Source organism: Nannospalax galili, unplaced genomic scaffold, assembly GCF_000622305.1.
Source record: "Nannospalax galili isolate Female #2095 unplaced genomic scaffold, S.galili_v1.0 scaffold290, whole genome shotgun sequence".
NCBI classification, from domain to species: Eukaryota; Metazoa; Chordata; class Mammalia; order Rodentia; family Spalacidae; genus Nannospalax; species Nannospalax galili.
In genome coordinates, this window is record NW_008331486.1 from 3191704 (window position 1) to 3217108 (window position 25405).

At 42.4% G+C, this 25405-nt stretch overlaps 1 protein-coding gene across 8 annotated transcripts in view; it reads right to left on the reverse strand.

Moving 5' to 3' along the window:
- The window catches only part of Mapkap1 (MAPK associated protein 1), a 246942-nt gene that overhangs the window by 47399 nt on the left and 174138 nt on the right, over positions 1–25405 (reverse strand). The gene's annotated exons all lie outside the window — the stretch shown is intronic.

Here is a 25405-nt window from a genome sequence, read left to right on the forward strand (position 1 = left end):
GGGGAAAAAAGGGGGACCCCCTCTAAAAAAAAAAAAAAAAAAAACAACAAAACAAGACAGGGCAGAGAAGCTCAATAAATGGCCGGTGTAAGAGATACTTTATCTCCAGGCAAATACTCAAGGCAAAGCATTTATCAGAAATGTGTTTGGGGACCAGAAAAATTCAGTGTGTTGGTGTGTAAGATTTTACTGTCTGTACCCTTCTGCAGAAGGCCAAACTCAGTCACACATGCAATATACCTGACATGTAACAGTTTGCATATGAAAATTATTACTGTGCTATCAACTCCACATTAAAAATCCACTTCTGTTCAAGAGATATGTTACCTTCTTAAACTGAAAGGTAGAGAGAACCAAAGTGTCTTAAAAATAAAATACACAAAACCTTCCCCCAAACCATTAATTTAATTGAAATATAACCCTTTGATATTTTGTTAAATTAGCAATTAAAAAGGTCACAAGCAATTAAATGAAACAAAAGCCACACTGTATTCCTCTACATTAGTGCGGAACTAGGTCTTCTAGTGAATGACAAGATAAATTGTAACGGTGCCTTCAAAGACTTCACAGTGTACTCTGTCAAAGCTGGGAGTGTTAATGTCTCTATGTGCCATGGATTACCATAATGTATCATGTCAAAACGCTCCAGCTGCAATAACTCAAAGCTGTATTGTGATAGATCAAATTTTGGGGTGGGGCTTAATAGTGACTTGAGCACCAGAGTGCAAATGGACTGACAACAAAACTCTGGAAAGGTCTGGGGACAACAGAGAATCCCAGAAGACACATCCCAGCCTCTGGGGTGAAAATCAGGGAGAACCAGGGAATGGAGCCTGGCCCGTCTTAGGAAAAGAAGGGCCAAACAGGCTAGGGCAGGAAAGGCAAATGGAAGCAGAGAGGGGTGTGAAAGATGGGGTGCTGTGAAAGAGTCGGGCCTGGAAGGTGGCCTTGGGTTTAGTAACATTAGATAGACCATGGATATATCATTAGATGTGGATTAAAGCCCAAACTCTTGGCTCCTCAGTATAGGTTTAAAATGGGTCAAACCTTGCCAAAGAGCCCACTGTTAAGCCAGGCAGATCTGGGACAGGCCTACTAGACTTGAGTCCATGCTACTTCTAACCTTTCTTCCCTCAGGTTGTGCTGAAGGAAGGTTGTTCCTGTCCTATCTGTGACCCCAAATTGCAACAAGCAGTGGCAAGGCAAGAGAATGTGGACTGGGAACAGTGAATTCTAAATCACAGATTCTCAAAGTACAGGCTTGGGCCTGTGGTGGGGCAGCTCCAAGTTCCCTCCAGGAGGCCCATGGTTCTACACTATCTTCATAGGAACGGCAAGACATCACTTGCCTTTTATGCTCATTCCCTTACAAGTGCACAACGCAATAAAGAGTTCTGATTCCCCGCTGCAATTAACCTTTAGGGAACTATCACTTGAGTTTTGATATAAATGAAAATTAATACCAACAATTATCTGAAAAGGGTATGGAAATATTCTCCCTGTTCCAACAATGTATCTCTGTTAGAACAATTATCTGTAGTATATTATCTTCATATACTACAACCAAAACAATATAGCACCAAATTGAGTACAGAAGGAAAATCTAGGATATCTTGTTAAGACAGACAAAAGCAAGCAAAAAGATACAGTCGGGTGGGATGTAGAAAAGTGTCTGCCTAGCATGCTGGGCAGGCCCAGGGCTGGAGCAAACCAGGAGGCCCCAGCACTGCACACTCAGGAGGCCACACCTGAAATTCCAGCACCTGGGGGGCAGGTCAGGAGGTCAAGGTCATCTTCAGCTACAAAAAGAGTTCAAGCTCGGCCTGGACTACATGAGATCCTGCCTTGGAGAGAGAGAGAGAGAAGGGGTAGGTGTAAAATAGTGCTACTCTTCTCATTAAAAATTATAAAGAGCCGGGCATGGTGGTTGGGATTGCCTTTAATCCCAGCACTGCGGAGGCAGAGGCAGGTGGATCTCTGTGAGTTCAAGGCCAGCCTGGTCTACATAGTGAGTTCCAGGACAGCTGGGGCTACAGGGAGACCCTGTCTCAAAAAACCACAAAAAACAAAACAAAACGAACCAAATTATAAAGAGAATCTACTGACTTTTCAAGTTAGTTATGCTGATTTATTATTGCCTTTTCAATGAATTAATAAACATACATTGTTTATATTCCTAATATAATACAGTCCAATAAATACATTTTTTGGTAGTCCTTAGTACCAATACCTTTTTATTAGCTAGGTGTGGTGCACACACCTGTAATCCCAGTACTAAGGAGCCTGAAGCAGGAGGACAGCCTGGGACACACAGAGAGACCCTGTCTCAAAATAAAACAGGAAACAAAAACCTCTCAACACAAAACAATCAGCAGCAACAAAACAATTTTCCCCCTCTTTTTAGGTCAGGAACCCTCATCTACCCCCAGCCCCACCTCAGTAACTCTTAAAGAATATAAAGGGGTTCCAGTGCCAAGAGGGGTGAAAACCGGTGGCTTGATGGATTAACTGCTACCATGGCCCTTGGTCCCCAGATGATCACCATGGTGGGACACAAACGCAGGTGCCACCTTGACAACAAACACAGCTCAAAGCCCATATACACATTCTGAGAGTTTGCTATCAGTGCTGAGACCAAGGCTAACTACAATACTGTTCCCTAGTTCAAAAAGGGTTTCATACAGTGATTCTATTGGCACTGAGGGAGACACTTAGAGGCAATGGTCTTCTTTCAAATGAGCAGGCACTAGTCATTAAATCAAAGCTCAGATGAACTCACTGTATGTCACTGCAGGTTTCCTGTTTTCTATGTAATAAACTACATGGAACTTTCAAAAATTCAGCCTCTGTTTCAATAGGTCTTAGACCAAGTCTAAAAGGACCAATCTAGTGCAAGTTAAAGCAATTTTAGTCTCCCTATGACTGTAGAACTCAATTAGATAAGCAAACTATGTTACAGCCTTACCTTTCAACTTTCCAGAGCACAACTGTGTGACTGTTCCTTCTAATCCAGAAATATAGTTACCCAGCACCTACCACATGCCAGGTGCTGGGCCAGTGCTTCAGGAACTTAGGAGGAGGTAGGATTCCCAGGTGATGAGCAGGACAGTCTGAGGAGGAAATGGGTGGGAAAGCCAAGAAGTGCAAAGGGTGAGTGTGAATTAGGGGCGCAGCAAGTGCTGGCCTTTGGCTGGAGAAGAGAAGGGAGGGAGGAAGAGAAGAAGTAGGGAGAGAGAGAAGGGAGAGGAGAGAGGGAGGGAGGGAAGGAAAAGAAGGAAGGGAGGGACAGAGGAAGCGAGGGAGAGGAGCGGAGAGGAGAGGAGAGAGGAGAGGAGAGGAGAGGAGAGGAGAGGAGAGGAGGAGAGAGAGAGACAGAGAGAGACAGAGAGAGAGAGAGACAGAGAGAGAGGCAAACCTACACACATACATACACATAATGAAAAATAAAATAAATCTTTTTAAAAAATTAAAATAGGCACTAAACTACTGGAAACTGGAAGCACGTCACCAAGCCCCTAGCATGGAGGGCGTCACTGAACTTTGGTCAAGGAAAAAGTGTCTGTGTGGCATCTTCCTTTCAGGAAACACAATGCAGTGAGCAGGATACTATGATGGTTATAAGATCCCAATAATCATTCTAAGCAGTGGGGGGGGGAAGAGAGGAAAGAAGAGAAGAGAAGAGAAGAGAAGAGAAGAGAAGAGAAGAGAAGAGAAGAGAAGAGAAGAGAAGAGAAGAGAGAGTTGCATCTAGACACAGGTTAATGCTCAGCTCAGGTCCTGACACACAGTAACACACAGCTAGGCAAGGAACTGACAGGGAGAAGGGAGAACAAATCATTGTCCATTCCACTTGATCTCCATGTCTTGCAATCCCTATGTCAACCACTCCTGCTTCAGCCAAGCTGGACTTTGCTCAGGTTATACCATCTGGCCAGGGCATCCTTTCTACTTTAAAATGTCTGTACTTCAAGATCTAGTTCAAATGGAGCTTCCCCTAGTCTCTCTCCTGAAACCTGCAGGGAAGGCTTTCATAGTGAGTCTTTCACACAAGTATATGCAGTCTCCTTACAGACAGGAGGGAAGCTCCATGTTACATGGCACACTGTCACCCAGCAAATGTTTACCAAAAGCTGCCAGTAGAACATAAGCTTGGACCAGCAAAGTTTCATGGTGCCACAACAGTACCTGATGGTTCTACCTTACCCTGTGAGTTTGCCTCAGCCCACAGAACCTACTGAGTCAATTAGAATTTTCACTGAGGGGCACACTGAGGACAGGGATCTTGCCTGGCATTATCTGAGCCCATACTAGGTACTTGATGCTACATGCTCAGCACTACAAACATGTGATTGTATTTCATTCCCAAACTCCTTTTTGGTTGGATGATAAACTCTCTGTACAGGGCTCAAAAGGTCATCCTGTTACCATAGTCGCGTGTAGGCAGGAGCCAGGTCTGTTTAATTCCAAAATTGTGCCCTTAACCAGTGCACCACCTCCGTTGGGTAAAGATAGTCCTCCAATGGGCTGGGAATGTACAACTCCATGAGCCAGAACTGTATCAAGGGGGATGTAGAACACAAACATGCATGTCCCTGCCGGAACAAAGAATTGGGGACAAGACCAAACTCTTCCCAGTTCAGAGTCAACACTGGATGTCTGAGTGAGTCCTGGAGAAAAACTCTTCCTCAGCTCTCTGCATTCATCACTTTTTTTTTCCAGAGGCCATTTAAGTCCCCAAAGTCTCATAAGCCCAAAGCCTCTTTTCTATTAAACACTTCCCTTCAGCTACTAGTCATTTTTGCTGGTCTCTAAAAACAATCAATAGGTGATATACTACAGCACACACAGGCCTCTCTGCAGTAATCTCTTTAAAGCCACCAGGATCACACAGTAGGGTATCTACCACACTATAAGCAGGGTAGGGATCCTTGCTGTCACAGTGTTTAATTGATTAAACTCTTGGAGCCAGACTCAAGTCTGGCTGGAGGACTTTCCACGTGGAGATTTCAGTCCTCCCTCAATAAATCAAGGTAATCTTGTTTTATGAGCTGATCAGAAAGCAACAGTTTCAGGTTTGGACACCTTTTGAAAGGGCAGATCGTGAAACGGGCCTTCGTGGCTGTTTCTCAGGCTGGCCTCTCCCTTAGCTCACCACCCTGCACCTCTGCTCAGTTCAGGGCAGTCCGTTCTCTGCTGAGCATGCTCAGCTCTTCTGGTCTCAAGGCTTCAGAGGAACAGTACTTGGCTTAGAATATTCTTTTACCTATTGTTTAACTCAGTTTTTTCTTCTTCAAAGAGGCCTATTACTCTTTTTTTCTTTTTTAAAGACAAGATTTCCGTGTAGCCCCAGCCGGCTGGGAACTCATGCCCTGATCTCACCCTAACCCTAACCTGCATCTGCCTCCCAAGTGCTGTGATTAAAGGCGTGCACCACCATGCCTCGAGAAGCCTATTACTCTTGAAAGAGGCACTCAAAGATGCTTTTTCTAAGAACCAAAAGCACCAACTCTTCATTTCAGCCCACCAGGTAGTTAAAAGCAGCATGAAAGCCTGGCAACTCTGTCTTCATTTTGTATGGAGTTTGGGCTGAAGGGACAGAGATCAAAGATTGTCCTTAACGTTTCCTTGAGTCATTTTGGGTTCTAGAAGAACATATAAGACACCCTTCTCCACTCAGATGAGGGTTATTATCTATGAAGAGTAACAGATTAGCCATTTAACAACTTTATCAGACCACCTTACAGGAGGGACCACCTTCAGGACCAGAGCTGAGTCATGATGGCTCAATGATGGGTGTCTTAGTTGTCCTTCAATTGCTGTGACAAAACACTCTAATACCACCTTGGGGAGGAAATGGTTTATTTGGCTCACATCTCCTGGGTCACTGAGGGAGCCCAAGGTAGGAACTCAGGGCAGGAACCTGGAGGTAGGAGCTGAAGCACAGGCCATGAGGAACTCTGTGTACTGGCTTGCTCCTCTGGCCTGTGCTCAACCAATACAGGACCAGCCCAGGGGTGGCACCACTCCCAGGGGACTGGGCCCTCCTACATCCATCACTCAACAAACAAGAAAATGTCTCACAGATGAAATTCCCCAAGCAATGTTCCCTCTACCCAGGTGGGTCAAGTAGACAAGCAAAGTTATGCAGCACAATGGGTAGGGCCACATCTTGACCTGAGCCCGCTTACTTATGCATTCCTCCTGTCCTCTATTTAAACCTAATATCACGTCAGCACCTGAAGGCAGATTTGGTGGGTGGACACTGAGTATCTTTACTTGTTCCTTTCCCCACAGTGGCCACATTGAGTCAATCTCTTTCTGTTTTCTTTAGCACTTGTCTTGGTGTACTGGGATGGGTGGTTGAGCCTGGCTTGTTGGGACTGCCAGAGTCCAGGCTCTTACACAGAAAACTCTGGTAAACCTCACTATCGCTGGACTTTTGCTATTTGTTCTTCAGCCCTGTAGTTAGCTGCGGATCACAACTAGTTAGTAGTTAGCACAGATCACAACTGCAATCCAGCGTCAACATTTGAGATACAAATGAACAAATATGTGCCCAAAGTGAATGCAAAAAGGGCTGGCACAGAGCTCATTATGGGTTTGCCTGAAGTTAGGCTGACAGAATTCCCATCACTCCTTCCTCCAGTGTGTCCTGGCTCCTGCTCAAAGCACAGGAAAGGTAATGAGGTCTTCTAGAAAACCTAACATTGCAGATAGTTTTCATGGCAAAATACTCGAGGGCTGGGAAGTCTGATCAACACCAAAGTGTGCCCCCTCTTCCTGACTCCAGAGTCAAGGAACAGAGCAGAGTGCTGAAAGAACTCCACTGCATCCAGTCACTGCAGAAATGACACCTGATGCATCACCAAACCATTAGTGGGGGCAGCAGGGCACATTGCGGGGCCAGGTGCCGCCTGGAAGAGTGCAAGCCTCTGTGCCCTCACTTAGAGCCCAGACAGGGCTTGCGGCTCATCAAACATGTTTCCTTAGTGCTCTAATGTACCAGTGTACCGCTTAATGAAAGTTCTTAATTGTAATTCAATTAATTACATACACAGAGTCCCCAATTACATTTTCCAATAAGACACTGGCTGTGGTACAGGTCTAAATGCACTTAACCAATTTTAATATATTAAGAGCAATTTCCCTTGAATACTAATTACTACCTAATAATGAAATGAAAAGGGGGGATCTTTTGAGGAAGGGAGAAAGTGAAAAAGGCAACTCATGTGGAAGTTCTCAGCCCATGTAACACAACAAAGGCTTTTATTACTAAAGAAGTCTGTGTGGATGGGGTGCAGATTACACAGCTTTTAGGCCCTAAGGTCAGGTCCTCCTCTGCCCGAAGGGCTTGTGGGAAGTCTATGAGGCTACTGGAAGGAGTGGAAGAACAAAGAGAAGGCCACGGGTGCATGGGTACTCAGAGCAGCTTCCGTGTCTGGGAGGGAGGGCACTTGGCCCAGGCACTTGGTGATGGTCAACACTTGTGTGCTGCACTGCAGTTCATTAAGAGCTTTTAATGTCCAGAGTGTCATTTACTTGTCTCCACAGCTGAATCTTCGCAATAGCCCTACAGGGCAGGGTCACCGTCACATGTGACACATGTGGAGATGAGAATCATAAAGGAGAAGGACTTGCCCAAGTGACACAGGACAGAGCCAAACACCCCACCTTTTCTCCCCCATTAACAGACAACAAGAGGAAGATACAGGAACTCTGGGAGAACAGCTTTGTTTCATTTAAATTCTGTTACTGTGCAGGGAGTTGTTATGCAACATCAACTAGAACATTCCTTACAGTGAACACTACCTACCGCCAAGCCAGACAATCAACTGCCTTTCAACAGTAACTCTGCCTGAAATATGGACCAGGAGTGTCACAAGTCCTGCTACTTGTAAACAGAGTTTATTTGCATGATCACATTTTCCTCTGCATTTGATGAGTACTGCTGTGGTCTAATAAAGAGTTTTAAAGCCCTTGCACTAAATGTACATGCTAGAAATGGGAGATACTAGTAGTTTGTAACAGAAGAAAGCAAAGCCTTCAGAAGCAGAAGAAACATGTAAAGACGTTTGCCCAAACTCCAGGGATTCTTCAGGGAGAAGTGTGGGGACATCAGAGATGGGGTGTAGGAGGCACACTCCACCAGAGGGAACAAGCTAGGTCTGGCCACACATGGAGATGGAGAGGGGATTCAGACCTGGTCCCTGTCCAAGGTAAGGCAAATCCACCAAGTGGAGTGAGAGACCAGAGAGAAGGAAAGAGAGGGATTCCGAATCCAGGGTGTCCCAGCAGGCTTCTAAGAGCTGCCTGCTCTCCTGGGTCTTCAAGGGGCAATTAAATGAGGCCTCTCTGGCTGTGCCCTGTGGGTGCTCTGTCCTATCACAGTCTACCTGGGGAAATAGCCATCCTTCACAGTATGACCTTAAATTAAGGAAATTAAGGTACTAAAATGCTACAAGGTAGTATGCATTCTGTGAATCTCCTTTGAGGGAGGCTGAGCTGATATTTATTTGTTTGTTTATTGTTTTGAGACATGGTCTCCCTCTGGCCTTAGCTGGCTCCCTCTGGCTCACTACCATGCTGGCATCAATCTCACAGTGATCAGCTTGCCTTGCCTCCAGAATGCTGAGATTAAAGTGTGCTACCATGCCCGGCTTGAGCTGATATTTAAAGAGCCACTAATGACTCTAAGGTCAAGAGCACTTGCTCCTCTTGCAGAGACCAAGATTTATTTCACAGTAACCTGAGGTGGCTTACACTTACAGCTCTCACACTGTATAGCTCTCACACCCTCTTCCCGCTTGCTTGGGCACTGCATGCATGTGGTGCATATACATGCATGCAAACACTCATTCACATAAAATAGTAATAATAATAAAAAATAAAAACAATTTTTTTTTTTTGGTCCTTTTGACAGGGTCTCCCTGTAAACCCAGCTGGCCTGGAACTTGCTATGTAGACCAGGCTGGCCTTTAACTCACAGAGATCTGACTGCCTCTGCCTCTCCTAGTGTTGGGATTAAAAGCGTGTGCCACCATGTCCGACTAAAAAATAAAAATAATTCTTAAAAAAGAGCCATTGACTTCTGTCCATAGCATCTTCTATTAAGAAGAAAACTAAATGAATTCAGTTATTTCAGTGCATTGACTGAAAGAAAACAGTTGGGTTATCTAGGCTCTTCATTGTTATTACTATAACATTAGCAAGTCACTTCCCCTCTCTGACCCTCAGTTTCTTCTTCTATAAAATAAGAATGAGGAACATAGTAGTCTAGAAGGTTATCATAACAACTGTACTTGTTTGTACCTCATTCAGTTTTTACAAAATACCTTGTGAAACAGATTCAACTTTCATAGGAAATGGGGTTGGAGAGGTGACATAACCTGTCCAATGTCAGAGGCTGCCAATAGTTCGCCCAAAGTCAACTTGGTTTTAGTGACTGTCCACTCACTATGCTAAACTATAGCAACAGCCCAGTGAGTGATAAAACAAAATGACACAGTATCTGGCAGTCTCTAGGCATTCCATAAAGCCAGTTTAATTTCTTGCAGATATCGGCTCTGAAGATGAGAAATTCCAGAGTTTCTCTCTCAAAGCTACAGGAAGAATAAATCAGTCCTTTCTTTTAAGGACCTGGATGGGCTACCCACATGTGATCAGTGGGAAAGGTCACCAGAACATTTGGCAGGAAAGAAAACTGAGGCCAGTGTGCTGCCAGGATTTGCATAGAAGCTTCGACAGGAGTGAAGTCTTTTCGCTGTGTCCTGCCCACCATGCATACACTGCTTCCTTCTGGGCTGCTTCCAGCTTCAAGCAGACAGTTGGCTGGAGGGTGTAGTAGATTAAGAGACAAGAATCCAAACTGGAAAGTGCAGGACTCTGGCTCATCACACTCTTATTTAGGCCAAGATCCAAGCACAAATGTGAGCTCTTGGTCCCTAGGCAGAAACTCTGGGCCCAAATGATCTTTCAAAGGCCTTTTTGTGTGGTTGTCTAAATGTTAGGCTTCATCCTTCTTTTGAAGAAAAACTGAAAGGCTTCTTTTCCACTCCAGAGCCTTTTCAGTCTGATAACTTCTTATAAAGGAATGTCTCCTGGGCTGGAGAGATGGCTCAGCAGTTAAAAACACTGGCTGTTCTTACAGAAGAGCCGGGTTCGAATCCCAACACCCACACGGCAGCTAACAACTGTCTGTAACTCCAGTTCCAGGGGATCCAACAGCCTCTTCTGTCCTCTGTGGGCACTGCACGACATGGGTGCACTTACCTACGTGCGGGCAATGCACGCATACGCATTTAAAAAAAAAAAGGAATGTCTCCTGCCTCTAAGTTCTCCTGGACCTCGATTCCAGATCACCCCTTTCTCTGACTGCCCTGATAAGGGCTCTGAAGTTCTGTGGTTCCAGACCACCACACCTACGCTGGAGTGTTCTATTGGCTACAGAATGCTGCTCTGTCATTATTTGTTAAAGTTTTTGCTCACTGAGTGCTTCCTATGTTCCAGGTACTATTCCAAGAGCTTTGGCTGAAAATACACAGAATCCTGCTATGAGTGGTGCAGAGACAACTAAGCTACCCACAGGTTCAGTGACGTGTGGAGCTTTTGGAGCTGTGTGTGGTGTGACCACGTAGGTGGCCGGATGTAGTGGTACATGAGGTTGGCTTTGCTCCCTTTAAAACTGGCTTTACGGGATAGTAAGTCTGTCCTGACCAGATTTACAGAACGAAAAAAAAGAGATCTCTATTTTGAAATGGTTTTCTATGTGCTACTCTAAATAAAAGGCAGTGAGTGCAAAACATGGGGTTTTCAGTTGGGATCTCAAAGTTTTTTAATCACTTAAAAAAAAAACTTTTTAAATTTTAACTTATTTATTTAAAATTTTTATTTACTATTTTTATTTTATGTGTATGAATGTAATGCCTGCATGTAGGTAGGTGCAACCACGGAGATCAGAAAAGGGTGTTGAAGCCCCTGGAACTGGAGTCATGACGGTTGTTAGCTGCCATGTGCGTGCTGGGAATTGAACCTGGGTCTTCTGCAAGAGCAGCCAGTGCTCTTAACCACTGAACCATCTCTTGAGCCCCATGAACTGTTTTTTGTAATTTACTTCTACTTTACATGACTGGCTGTGATTGCCCATTGACTTCTGACTGCTGCCTGCCTTTGCATCTGGAAATGCTGGCAGAGTTCTTTCATTTACAGGGTCTAAAACTCACAGGGCACCTCAGGAGCTCCTGGCAAACCTTGGGAGAGAGGTGCTAGGCTCAAGAAGGCCACACAACTAACAAAGACTATGTTCATGCTTAGCAGTGGAGTAAGAGGTAGAGCCTAGCTCGCAAAGCTTTACCCACCAGTCTTTTACTCTGTAATGAGAAATTGGGGTTCACAGTAAAAACAAAAGAAATCTGGATCATAATATGCTATGGAATAATATAGAGCAGCTTGAAAGTAATAAGTAGATTTATATGTAGAAGCTGAGTGTAGTGGTGCACTCAGGAGGCAGAGGCAGGCAGATCTCTGTGAATTCAAGGCCAGCCTGGTCTACATAGTGAGTTTTAGGCCAGCTGGGGCTACAGGGAGATCTCAAAAAAGATTAAAAAATTTTTTTATATGTTGAATAGGTGAATCAATAAACTGTACAATGTAATATTAAAATGATGAAAGAAAAATGCAGTAACAGTTTATCATTTCTGTTTTTTTTTAAAAAAGGAAATGTGAGACCTCTCTGCCCTGCACTGGGGGCTGAGACCTTGGCAGACCTTCTGGGAGTGTCTAAATCTGACCTCCACATGATGGTGAGTTTCCTCAATCATGCCATGCCCAACCTCTTAATCCAGACCACATGAAGCCCCTTCCACTTTGCCAGGGCTAGACCTTTTTGTACTACAGCAGGGGCTGAGACCTTAGCAGACTGCCTGAGCATGCCAAATCAGGCCTCCTCTTAGTGAACTTCCCAAACTGTACTGTGAGTGCTTACTAGTAGGGGTCAAGAGTACCTGACTGGAGCCTGACTGTACCTCTCTGGTAGCTCCTGAGTAGCTGAATTGATCTGAAGCCAACAGTTCCCTCTAATATAAAATCTGAGAGAACCTGAAATCTAGACCAACTAGCTTTACATATCCAGTAAGAAAACAACCAAGGCATACCAATAATACAAACAGAAGCAGACTTCAACTCAACAAAGGAAAGCTTGAGTTTCATACCAGAATCATGAAAAATAAAAAAATCCACATGCCAAAATCACAATGGAAAAATAATAACATGGAAAACCAAAACAGTGTGTTCCCACAAAACTCCACCAGTCCTGTAGAAGAGTTCTACAAGGTGAACCCCCTAGAGATAACCCAGAACATAGAATTTAAAAGAACACTCATAAACATGAACAAGGAATTCAATGAATTTAAAGAACACACAAACAAATCAAGGAATGAAAAGAAGATAGGGATAAACTGACTGAATTCACAAAAGAGATAGAAATAGTTAAGAAAACGCAGGCTGAAATAAAGTAGGATGTGAAAACCTCAATAAGTCAATTTTTTTTCTGTTGCTGGGTTTTTTGCTGTTGTTGTTGTTGTTGTTGTTGTTGCTGTTATTGTTTAGTCTTCTTGGGACAGGGAGTCTCCTGCAGCCCCAGCTGAGATTATGAAAAGTTTAAAAAAACACAGGAATGGAATATGCAAGAGATGTGGGACACCATGAAAGGACCAAAGCTATGTATTATAGGCATAGAGGAAGAAGAAGAATTTCAGGTTAACGATACTGACCAGATCATAAACAGGATTGAAGAAGAAAATTTCCCAAAATTAAGGAAAGACATCCCCATACAAATACAAGCAGCACACAGAACAGCAAACAGACAGGACCAGAAAAGAAACTCCATGGCATAGCGTAGGAAAAACACTAAGTGTACAGAACAAAGAGAGAATGCTGAAAGCCGCAAAAGAAAAACAACAAGTCACAAACAAAGGAAAACCCATCAGAATTACAGCTGACTTATCAATGCAAACTATGAAAGCTAGAAGAGCCTAGACCAAAGTATTCCCAGTTCTAAATGACAAGAGATTCCAGCCCAGAATACTTTATCCAGCATAAATGTCTATTATAGTTGAAGGGGAAAGAAAAATCTTCCACAACATGAATAGGCTGAAAGAATAGATGTCTACAAAATCAGCCCTTCAAAGGACATCTGAAGCAATATAAAGAAAGGGAAAAGGAACAACTATACCTCAGGGGCAACAGAAAGATACTAAAAGAAGTTATGATTGTAGAAACACAAAATTAGACAAAGAATGCAAATAGTGATCAAAATGATGGCAACCAATACACATTTTTCAATAGTAACTTTAAATATCAATGGACTAAACTCCTCAGTCAAAGACACAGGCTAGTTGAATGGATTAAGAAACAAAACCTACCCTTTTGTTGTCTGCAAGAAACCCATCTCACCCTCAAGGACAGACACTACCTTATGGTGAAAGGATGGAGAAGAATATTCTAAGCAAATAGCACTAAGAACCAAGCAGGAGCTGCAATTCTAATATCTGACAAAATAGACTTCAAACTAAAACTAATCTGAAGAAATAAAGAGGGGTCATTTCACTTTGATTAAAGGGAACAATTAACCAAGAAGATATTACAATCATGAACATAAATGCACCTAACTCTGGTGTACCAAACTCATAAAAACAACACTACAAGACTTTAAGACACAGATTAACCCCAACTCAATAATAGTAGGAGACTTCAATACCCCACTGTCTCCGTTAGACAGGTCAACTGGACAAAGAATAAACAGAGAGACATGTGAATTATATGACACTATACATCAAATGGACCTAAGAGACACCTACTGAATATTCCACCCAAGCACCAAAGAATACACTTTCTATTCAGCACCCCATGGAATGTTCTCAAAAACTGACTACATCCTGGGGAACAAAACAAACCTCAACACACACACACACACACACACACACAAACACACACACACACACACACACACAAAGAAATAATTCCATGCATTCTATCAGACCACAACACAATAAAACTTATAATCAACACCAGAAGAAGCTCTAGTAACTACATGAACTCATGGAGATTAAAAAATATACCCCTGAATGAATTAAGAAAGAAATAAAAGTATTCCTGGAATTCAACCAAAAGGACAATACAACAGAACAAAACTTCTGGGACACTTTAAAAGTAGTCCTAAGAGGGAAATTTAAAGCTCTAAGTGCCTACACTAAAAAATCAGAAAGAGGCCGGATGTGATGGTGCACGCCTTTAATCCCAGCACTTGGGAAGCAGAGGCAGGCAGATCTTTGTGAGTTTGAGGCCAGCCTGGTCTACACAGTGAGTTCCAGGACAACTGGGGCTACAAGGAGACCCAGTCTTAAAAAAGACGAAAAGACAAAAAAAAAAAAAAAAAAAACAAAAAACAAAAAACAAACAAACAAACAAAAAACCAAAAAAACAAACAAACCAGGAAGAACACAAATAAATGTCTTAACATTGCAACTCAAGAATCTGGAAAGGCAAGAACAAATGAAACCCAAACCCAGCAGATGAGAAGAAATAACAAAAATCAGAGCAGAAACTAATGAAATAGAAACAAAGAAAACAATACAAAGAATCAATGAATCTAAGAGCTGGTTCTTTGGAAAGTTAAACAAAACCAAAATAAAAAAAAGAGCAAATCCAAATCAACAAAATCAGAGATGAAAAGGGGAAACATCACAACAGACACCCAAAAGATCCAGAACCTTATAAGGGAATACTTTAAAAAAACCTATACTCTGCTGGGCATGGTGGCACACACCGTTAATCCTGGCACTTGGGAGGTAGAGACAGGCAGATCTCTGTGAGTTCAAGACCAGCCTGATCTACAAAGTGAGTTCAAGGACAGCTGGGGCTACAGAGAGACCCTGTCTCAAAAAGACCAAAACAAAAACAAAAACAACCAACCAACCAACCAACCAACCAAAAAAAGCCTATACTCTATTAAATTTGAAAATTTAAAAGAAATGCTTGGTTATCTAAAATCATGGGACCCACCAAAATTAAACCAAGATGAGATCAACAGTTTAAACAGACCCATAACAGTAAGGAAATTGAAACAGTAATACAAAACCTCCCTACTAAAAAAAGCCCAGGCCCCGATGGATTTACAGCAGAATTCTACCATTTAATGATCTGCAACCAATCCCACTTACTCAAAAAGATAGAAACAGAGGGAGAACTCCAAAATTCATTCTATGAAACCAGCATCACTCTGATACCAAAACCAGGTAGACACAACCGAAAAAGAAAATTATAAACCCATATCCTTAATGAACATAGATGCAAAAATTCTCAACAAAATATCTGCAAACCGCATACAGATGTACATTGAAAAGATCATCCATCATGATCAAGTCAGCATTATTCCCGTGATGGAAGGATGGTTCAACTTACATAAATGGACTCAAACACAAAAACCATATCGTTATCTCAAAAGATGCAGAAAAGGCCTTCAACAAAATATCATTCATGATAAAAGTCCTAAGGGGAATTGGACTGGAGGGAACATACCTCAACATAATTAAAGCTAAATATAACAAACCCACAGCCAACATCATTCTAAATGGAAAAAAACAAAACAAAACAAAACTGGAAGCATTCCCATTAAAATCAGGATCCAGACAAGGCTGTCTACTGTCTCCACTCCTTTTCAATATAGTGCTTGAAACTCTTGCTAGAGCAATAAGACAAGAGAAGGAAATTAAAGGAGTAATAATTGGAAAAGAAGATCAAATTATCCCTTTTTGCAGATGATATGATACAAAAATTCCACCAGAAAACTCGTAGAACTGATCAACACTTTCAGTAAAATGGCAGGATACAAAATTAACCTACAGAAATCAGTAGCCTTTCTATATACCAATAATAAGCAGTCAGAGAAAGGGTGCAGGGAAACCCTTCTATTTACAATAGCCTCAAAGAAAATAAACAATCTTGGAATAAACCTGACCAAAGACAACAAAGACCTCTACAATGAAAGTTTTAAATCTTTAAACAAAGAGACTGAGGAAGACATCAGGAGATGGAAGGCTCTCCCATACTCATGGATTGGAAGAATTAATATTCTGAAAATGACCATCCTACCAAAAGCAATATATAGATTCAATGCAATCCCAATCAAAATCCCCATGACATACTTCACGGAATTAGAAAAAAAAAAAATCCTTAAATTGATATGGAAGTACAAAAGACCCCAGACAGCTAAAGCAACCCTGAGCAAAAGAGCAATGCCGGGGGATTACTATACCAGATCTCAAAGTATACTACAGAGCTATAGTCATAAAAACAGCATGGTACTGGCACAAAAATAAAGACACAGAGATTAATGGAAGACCCAAACCTGAGTATATGTAATTTCAGCCACCTGATATTTGACAAAGATGCCAAGAACACACAATGGAAGAAAGACAGCATCTTCAACAAATGGTGCTGGCAAAACTGGATCTCCACCTGCAGAAGAGAATCAAACTAAACTGCTATCTTTCACCCTGCCCCAAAGTCAATTCCAAATGGATCAAAGACCTCTATGTAAAGTCTGAAACTCTGAAGTTGTTAGAAGAAAACTTTGGGAAAAACCTACAAGATATAGATGTAGGAAAGGACTTTCTAAACCGGACACCAATAGCCCAGGAAACTAGGTCAACAGTCAACAAGTGGAACCTCATTAAACTAAAAAGCTTCTGTAAAGCCAAAGAAACAATCAAGAACGTGAAAAGAAAAATGACAGAGTGGGAAAAAAATTTTCACCAGTGACACATCTGTCAGAGGTTTAACATCCAGAATATATAAAGAACTCAAAAAACAAAGAATCAAGAAAACAAATGACCTAATGTTTTAAACAATGGGCTAGAGATCTAAACAGAGAGTTCTCAAAAGAAATAAATATGGCTAAGAAACATCTTAAAAAGTGTTCAATATCGTTAGTAATTATGGAAATGCAAATGAAAACCTCTTTAAGATTTCATCTTACCCCAGTCAGACTGGCTAAGATCAAGAGAACAAATGGTATTAAATGCTGGTAAGGATGTAGAGAAATGGAACACTCATTCACTGCTGGTAGAACTATGAGCTCTTGTAATCCCTATGGAAAGCAATGTAGAGAACTCTTTAAAAACTAAAAATGAGCTGGGTATGGTGGTGTACACCTTTGATCCCAGCAGAGGCAGAGGCAGGCAGATTTCTGAGATTCAAGGCCAGCTTGATCTACATAGCCAGTTCCAGTCCAGCTGGGGGCTACAGGGAGACCCTGTCTCAAAAAGACAAAAAAAAAAAAAAAAAAAAAAAAAAAAAAAAAAAAAAAAAAAAAAAAAAAAAAAAGAAAAAGAAAAGAAAAGAAAAAAAGAACTAAAAACAAACCTATCACATGACCCGGTTATACCACTCCTTGGCATATACCCAAAGGACTCATCCTATTGTAGAGATTCTTGTACAACCATGTTTGTTGCTGCTCTTTTCACAATAGCTAAAAAAGCAACTTAAGTGCCTCTCAACAAAAATGTGGTAATTTATATAATGGAGTTCTACTCAGCAGTAAAGAAAGATGAAATAATGAAATTTGCAGGTAAATGGATGGAACTAGAAACTGTTATACTAAGTGAAGAAACACAGATTCAGAAGAACAAATAACATATGTTCTCCCTTATTTGTGGATCCTAACACCAAATCCTTATAAGTGAGTACATATCCTGATAAAATTGCAGGAATCTGGAAAGGGAACCAGGGAGGTAGAGGGAGAAGGAACCCAAGAGAGAAGAAGAGTAGGAGACAGGTGTTACTAAGGGATAAATGTGTAAAAAGGGGGTAGTTAAGCTGGGGCGTGGTGACGCATGTCTTTAGTCCCAGCACTCTGGAGGCAGAGGGAGGCCAGCCTCAACTCACTGTAGTCTACACAGTGAGTTCTAGGCCAGCTGGGACTAGAGGGAGACCCTGTCTCAAAAAGACCAATCAAAAAGACCAAAAAAACCCCCAACCAAACAACAACAAAACAACAAAAAGGAGGTAAAGGAGAGGGGAAAGGGAGGGCTAGACAAAGAACTATGGGAATAAAGGGGAAAAGGAGCTCAAAAGAGGTAGGACCACAGCATACAAAAACTATCAAGGGAGAAATTGGGAAAATGGAGACACTTTAAATTGGGGGGTGGGGAGAGAAGGAAGAGCAATAAATAGTGCCTAGCTAGTATAGAAAACAGAGGGAATTGTATTAGTCCAAAAACTTACTGAAAAATTACAAACACAATATCCCTACATGAGTCTGTGAGTATTGCTGAAGACTATATAACAAGGAACAGTGCCAGACAGGAGAAACCTTCCTTTGAGTTGTTGGCCAGGGTAATCCAAGAGACTCCCAAAATTACACAGGCTATTGCTACAGTCCTTGATTGCCTCCCAGAAGTTGATGGTAAGACCCTATTGCTGAAAACAGAACATACTTTGGACACAGGATTTGGAGCAACAGAACTGCGAACGACCGGGAAGGCACCTCCTCTGAAGGCTAGCTCTCATAGCTTTCGAGTGCACTATACAAGCTGCTAAGGGAGAACATCAATCAATGGTCCAACCCCAGCTTCAAGGCCTAAAAACCACATCAATGAGCAGTACAACAAACAACATGGTGCAATAGTGGCACTTTAAAAAAATTTATTATTTTTATTTTATGTGTATGAGTGTATTGCCTGCATGTATGTGAGTGCACCCATGTCATGCAATGCCGCAGAGGTCAGAAGAGGGCGTCAGATTCCCCTGGAACTGGAGTTAAGGACAGTTCATAGTCGCCATATGGGTACCCGGGTCCTCTGCAAGAGCAGTCAGTGCTCTTAACTTCTGAGCCATCTCTCCAGCCCATTAGTGGCATTTTTAGCTTGGGGAAAATCAACACCTACCTAATTGGAATTAAAGCCCACTCAGTGGGAGGAAACTGATGTGTGGTACTGTAAACCTAGGCAAATACACATAGCAGGAGAGGTCATAGATCTTAGAGAAAACTCCAAGGCTGTCACATTCCTAGAGAAATGTAGTTTCTTACTATATACAAAATATGGATCCTCAAATTTATAGACAAGTATCTCAGTCCCCATCAAAGAGGCTTCTCTTTCAAGAGACAGAAATAATTACAGAGTTCCACAACTGGTCATACACAGAGATTGTCTGTGAACTGCCCAAGTGCAAGTGGCACATCTAGGATGCAACCTCTACACCTAGGGCTCATGGAACATAGAACAAGGGATGAAGAGAACATTAATGCATCTTTCAATTCTCATCAATGCTCCTTTATGCAATAGCCCTGGCCAGGAAAGCAAAAGGGCACAAATGGCCAAAATGCAGAGAATAAGAGTCTGCAGAGTGTGGAGCCTTGGTCAGGACACCTATATTAAAATCCACCTACCCAGGGCTCAGAGACCATTGTGGAAGAGGTGGGCAGAAAGAGAAGAGCCAGGGAGGAGATGCATGATCATAAGGAAATAGTCCTACAGGCTCTTGGGACCCTTTTCATATGAACCTACAGCAATGGTGTCAGCATGCACAAGACCCAAGCAAACTTAAATAGACAAAAACCCAGCACAGAACTGTGGAAATGAGCAGCAGGCCCCAATCTTAGTGGAAGAATTATTGGCAGCTGATTACTGCTGGGTGATGAAGAGCTGACTTTCTTAACAGGAGGGACTCTAGATAGGCTGACTAGATCCCAGTGGATGAACTTGCACTGAGGGACATCTGGGGACAGTAACTTTACATGATAGGCCTCAACACAAATGACAGAATGTATGAACTCCAGTGGGGGGACTATGGTAGGGTGCCAAAGGGGAAGAGGGTACAAAGATGGTTTTCTGTATGAAATACACAAAAATTCAATTAAAAATTATTAAAAAATAAAATGAAGGGAATGCAAACATGAATGTGTGCATGTGCTATGCTTGCATATACATACAATTATTAATTCACATATGTGCAACATAATAGTATACATGTGTGCATGCAGAAACCATCCCTGGAAAGACATGGAAGAGACTAGGGACAGCTGTTGTCTCTGGGAGGGAAATGCAGGATGGAACAAGACAGACCCAGTCCCCATACTTCTGTTCCCTAAAAATGTCTTCTTACATGTAAGTGTGAACATATTCAAAACATTAATCAAGATGCCAATAAATAATCATACTATATACTGTTTGTGTATCAAGAAGTCTTTTTTATAATAGAATCCACTATGAAGTTCTTATTTGTCAATCACTTGCCAAAGTAAGTTTAAGAGTCTTTAAAGAATGACAGAAGAGGGGCTAAGAGCTGGCTCAGCAGTTAAGAGCACTGGCTGCTCCTGCAGAGGACCTGGGTTCAATTCCCAGCACCCACACAGTGGTTAAACTAACTGTAACTCCAGTTCCAGGGGATCTGATGCCCTCTTCTGACCTCCTTAGGCACTTTGTATGCATGTAGGCATACATGCAGGTAAACACTCATTTACATAAAATAAGTTAAAAAGAATGACAGAAATGATGAGGAGAGTGATCACCTGTGGAGATCAGGTAGGAAGTAGAGAGTGAGGGGGTGGGGGGTGGGGTGCTGCACAGTTCTGCCTCTGGCTCCAAGCTGTGCTTCTGGGAGTGGTTTCAGGTCGAGTGTCATGAGAAGTGTTACATTAGGATGTGTCACTGCACAATCTTTGTCCATGTGAATTTTCCCTTATTTCTTGTTTACTCTCTTTTAGAAATTCTGGAAAGCACAAATGTATACACAAAAAAGGAAAACTACTAACGTCTTCCTTCTTTACTTTTTATTTGCCAGTTTATTTATATAGCTGGGATTAGTCTCTGTGAGACACTGCATATTCCTATCACTTCTCCCTTTAATATTACACCAGTTACCTCTCTTCATACCAAACTTGCTAAACACAACTTTTTATCTTAAAAATATTTTATTTATTATTATTATTATTATTTGGTCTTTTTGAGACAGGGTCTCCCTGTAGCCCCAGCTGTCCTGGAACTCACTATGTAGACCAGGCTGGCCTTGAACTTACAGAGATCCGCTTGCCTCTGCCTCCCGAGTTTTGGGATTAAAGGCGTGCACCACCATGCCCGGCTTATTATTTTTATTTTACATGTATGAGTGTATCGTCTGCATGTATGTAAGTGTACCCGTCTGTGTTATGTAAAGCCCACAGAGGTCAGAAGAGGGAGCTGGAATCCTCTGGAACTGGAATTATGGACCTTTGTTAGTTGCCATGTGGGTGCTGGGAATTGAACTTGGGTCTTCTGCAAGAGCAGCCAGTGCTCTTAACCACTGAACCACCTCTCTAGCTCCATAACTTTATTTTAAAGGCAGGGTCTCCCTGTACCCCTAGCTGTCCTTGAACTCACAGAGATTGGCCTGCCTTTGCCTCTCCAGTGCTGGGATTAAAGGTGGAATGGAGTTTTTCAAAATAATCCTGTGGGGACTGGGGAGCTGGCTCAAGGGGTGAAGTGCTTAGTGTATAAGCATGAACCCCTGAGTTTGGAGCCTTAGCATCCACGCAAAACTCCAGGTGTGGTGGCACTAGCCAGTAACCTTGGCACTGGAGGCAGAGACAGAAGAATCCTTGGGACTTGCTGACCAGTCAGTCTAGTTGAAACAGAGAGCTCCAGGTTCAGCGAGAAACCCTGTTTCAAAAAGTGTAATGGAAGGTCACTGGGGAAGACACTTGATGTCAATCTAAGGCTTTCATATGCATCTGCAGGGGTAAGCACATTTGCACATGTACACACACATACACTATACACACAAATCCTATGTGATGTGTTTAATTATCATCGGGTCTGTAGTGTGTCTCCTTCTCCCTCCTGTTACTGTTTGTACTTCTCTGTTATTTTTTTTTCTCGACTTTGATCCATGCCAAAATAGGTTTATGGATTTTATTCGTATTTTTGCAGAACCAACTCTTCCTTTTAATGTTTCTGAGTTTTCTAGTTCATTAATTTCTGCTCTTTATTGCCCTTCTCTCCTTTTATTCTCTTAGGTTTTCTTTTCTGTTATTTTCTAAAAATTTTTTTTTGATGCTTAGATTATTACTTTCTAGCTTCTCTTCTTTTGTAATAAACTTGAAAGCTGTAAAATTTCCTTAAGCTCCTACTTGAGTCATATCCTCAATTTCTTTTTAAAGACAGGGTCTCGGGGTTGGAGAGATGGTTCAGTGGTTAAGAACACTGGTTGTTCTTGCAGAAGACCCGGGTTTGAATCCCAGCACCCACATGGCAGCTAACAATTGTCCTTAACTGTGGGAGACAGGCTTGAGTCTAGGGTGAAAGTCTTATTGACAGCCATACAGCAGGCCTGAGGCAAGAGCCTGACCACTGGAGCCACAAGGAATGCCTTGTGACATTTGCTCCCATTGGCAGATCATGAGACCGATGCCTAGAGCTTGCCACTCCCTAATCACCACCCTTGGAATCCAAAATTGCAACACTTAGATATTGCAACAGTTGGGGTCACATGGTTTCTAGGAATCCAGACTCTGTAATTTGAAACCCAGTATGCTAATGAGGCATTCTACCTGCTATTCTGTGATAGGCCATTAAGTCTGTTATGCTAATAAGGTATCCTACTTGCTGTGCTGTGATTGGACCACTACCCCTACATAAGCTTGTGCCTTCCTGCAATAAAGCAGACCTGTGTCGCTGAACCTGGTCTCCTGTGCCTGAATGCGGCTCCACTGACACAGTCTCCTCATCAGCCCTGGGGTCCGGGACTGGGCAGAAGCAGCGATGACAGGAGGCAGCACCAGGCGAGCAGAAGAGCAGCCTCAGCCCAGGGCAGGCAGAAGAGCGGCCTCAGCCCAGGGCGAGCGGAGGAGCAGCCTTGACACCCGTGAGAACAAAGGAGCGGCACCCACGAGAAAGGAGGAGTGGCTGTCACTGGTGGTGACTGCACTTAACTCCAATCCTAGGGGATCCAACAGCCTCTTCTGACCTCTGCGGGCCTTGCATGACACAGGTGCACTTACCTACATGCAGGCAATACACGCATACACGTTAAAAAAAAAAAGACAGGGTTTCTCTGTAGCCTCAGCTGGCCTTGATCTCATAGAGATCTTCCTGCCTCTGCCTCCAGAGTGCTGGGATTAAAGGTGCCTGCCACCACACCTGGCTCAAATTTTAATATACAGAATTTTCATTATTCTTCCAACAAAATGTTTTCTAATTTCCACTATGATTAACATTTTATTTATTATTTTCATTTTTTTATTTTCTCTCTCCTCAGAGTTATTCATCCTCATATAACTATTATTTTTATTTTTATATGTATGAATGTATTGCCTGCATGTATGTAGATACACCAATGTTGTGCAGTGCCCACAGAGGTCATAAGAGGGCGTCAGATCTCCTGGAACTGGAGTTACAGACAGTTATTAGCTGCCACATGGGTGCTGGGAATCAAACCTGGGTCCTCTGCAAGAGCAGCCAGTGATCTTAACTGCTGAGCCATCTCTCCAGTACCTCCACTATTATTTTTTTAACCGGTAGGTTCAGAAGCTTGCTTCTCAATTTCCAAATGCACTCAGGTTTTCTCGCCTTCTTCCTGATTTCGAGCCTAATTTCACTGTTATCAGAAAGTACATCCCATGAAATTCTGCCTTGGTTCTCCATACAGCAACATACCCAAAGCTACGACTATTTCCATTGGAAAATAGACAATACTATGAAAACCATGAGTCTACATAAATTGCTGCTGCATTTTCGATCTTTTCTCAGGATAGATTTCCCTAAGAAGAAATCTTGGTTACAATCTTTTCAGGTCTCTTGTTATATCCAGCTTTGCTGTGAGACTCCACTATTGTCACCTATGTCTGAGGACGCCAACTTTCCATGAGGATGGATTGATTGATTTCTGAGATAGGATCTCATGTATCCCAGGCTGGCCTTGAACTTGCTATATAGCTGAGGGTAACCTTGAACGCCTGATTCTCCTGCCTTGGTCTAAGTGCATGGATGACAGACATGTACCACCACACTCAGTCCATGAGGATTATTTTTAAAACACCTGGCTTATTTGGCAAAAGGAAAGTATTATATTTTGCTTCCAAATAGTTGTATATTAGGTTCTTGATAAAAATGAACATTTTTATGGACATTTACTACTTATCGAAAATGCTTTTAGACCATTTGAGCATCATGATTTTTAAATCTATGTTCTCACACAGGATTCTGACAGCTGGTTGCAGACAGTAAGGCTGGCAATCTTTCACCTTTGAGAGTTTGCTGCTGAGTGCCAAGAGTACATCTCCCTTCCTAGTGACTGTGCAGGCTGTTCCAGAAGAGGTGCCAGGGGTTTTGGTCAAAGGGTGGCAGTCTGGTCTGGCTTAGTCAGTGACAAGACTAAAGATCTATTCCTCCTTCATTCAGTCTACTTGTCCTGAATTCCTTCAGTATGTGGTCTTTTTCTTTTAAAAAAATTTTTTTCATGTATTATTATATTTTTAAATTTTATGTGTATGCATGTATTACCTGCATGTAGGTAAGTGCACCCATGTTGTGCAATGCCCATGGAGGATAGAAGAGGCCATCAAATCCCCTGGAACTGGAGTTTTGGACAGTTGTTAGCTGCCATGTGGGTGCTGGGAACTGAACCTGGGTCCTCTGCAAGAACAACCAGTGTTCTTATCTGCTGAGCCATCTCTCCAGCCCCCAGTATATGGTCTTTAGCAGACTGCTGGGTTAATGACAAGCCAACTGGTGTCGGTCAGAAATCCCCTTGCAGACCTATAATCTAGTGGGGGAGGCAGACACCAGTCAGGCATTGAGAAAAATAAACAATAGAAATAAATGCCATGAAGAAAAAGCAGTATGCTCTGGGACAGTATACTGAGGGCCCAAATGAGGAATGGATGAAGTTTAAGTGATGTGGTAAGGCATTGCCTCTGGAGAGGTAACATTTAAACTGGGCCAAGACTGAGGAAGAGCTCATGAGAAAAAGGTTAAGAGCACTTCAGGCAGAAGAAATAGCCCTGGATGGACCAGGAATGACCCTTACACCAGGGGAGCACAGAGCAGAGGGATAGCAGAGCTTCACAACTCAGAAACCAAAGAGGCAAAGAAAGGAATTCACTGAAGTTTTAAAGAAGCTCTCAATGTGCCACTTGGAATCACTACACTGCCTTCTGCTAAGAATATTCAAGTGGCTAAAATTTTCTAAAACTTGATGTTGAACAGTTGATAATGACAGGGCCAGTTGCTGTGTATACACAGGAGCCTTTGCTGAGAAAGGGCCTCTTGTTTCTGTTTCCAGGGCCGTTCAAAAATTAGGGCGATGGAGTTCAACAGCAAAATATTAATCACGGAGCTAAAGAGGATGCAGATTAGCAACAGCATGGACTGTC